Genomic DNA, 1,382 nt, shown 5'->3' with positions numbered 1-1,382 from the left:
AATAATTTCTCTGCTCTTTCAAATCATTTCAAAAGCGAGCAATGGCGCTATAACCATGGTCGATGACCTGAGATGAAGGTACAGGGATCCAAAATTAAACAGTGTATGATGGTAAAAGAAGAATTTCTTAATTATTGTATTGTTAAATTTTGGACTTTATGTAGAAAAACCTCATTTCCATCCCCTGAAGGAAGAATAGCAAGGCCCAACATCAAGGAGCATAGAAATATCTTAGCATCTATGCTCCCAACGAATTAAAATCAAAAAAACATGGGAACGTATGGTACTGTTGTCCACGTTTCTTCTTCCCCTGGTTCCAGTCGTCTCTGCATCCAATACTGCACAGTGGGCCCGGCCTAGATAAGATGAATAGTGAATGTATTTTGACTATTCACCGGGATGCTGACAAGATCTGGCTGTATACGTATCATAAGCATAAGCATAAGCAATTCGTTCTTCCGACTTTTTGAAAACCAAACAGTACATTGTTGTGCTTCCTTCTGGGATATCATCAACGAATTCGTAGAAGCCGTTGTTGTATTAGTGAGGAAAGTTTTTTCTAGAGACGGCCAATTTAAGGAACTCAGAAAGGGCCACAACTTAGAACGGGGGCTACAATTAGAAGTATTTCAATCAATAGTTTGATCGGATTTATCTCAAATTATCCACAGCTTCCATGATAGGACATATTTATTTTTACTGCATTTCAGGCTAGTAAGCCTTCATATTTGTCGAATGACATTCTAAGATGCACATTACAGGAAGGCTACAATCATGAGAAATCTAGTCAACCATGCCTTAGAGGTCAAGGTCGGGCACATTTACCCTAGTTTTGAATCGTAGCAGTTATCATTTTTTCGACTTCTTGTGATGGTCTTGATATGAAAAACTGTTTTAAATTTCCTTATTTATTGTGCATTTTTGGTATTGATATTATTTCTATCTGAATTGGAATTTCACAATCCACCACACCCCTGGACGGGTCCTTCGCACAGGCTTTCTTGGGCAGGGATGCACTGGTTCAAATTTGTATTAAGTTTTCATTGGCTATTCTTGATGTTTTTGGGTTCTTATGTATGTAGTGTCCATTTTCATCGGCTAATTCACAAAAAAAAAATTAAAATCGCACTTCTCTATATTAATTGGTTTAATTATTTTGCATGCAGAAAAAATTCAAAATATGAGCGCTAGTAATCAAAGCAGCTTTGCCTACTAGCGACACGTCGCATACGTCGCGACGTTGAAATTAATAACGACGCATCGCGAGTTTCCTAGGAAACTTGAAGCATGCGATTGATGACCTAGGGAAAATGTACAGTAAATAACGTAAACAATGTTCGAGTACTACATTGAAATAGCCTACTGGACTGAAAAAAGAATAA

The sequence above is a fragment of the Uranotaenia lowii genome, chromosome 2 (assembly GCF_029784155.1).
Source record: "Uranotaenia lowii strain MFRU-FL chromosome 2, ASM2978415v1, whole genome shotgun sequence".
NCBI classification, from domain to species: domain Eukaryota; kingdom Metazoa; phylum Arthropoda; class Insecta; order Diptera; family Culicidae; genus Uranotaenia; species Uranotaenia lowii.
This window is presented reverse-complemented; position numbering follows the sequence as displayed.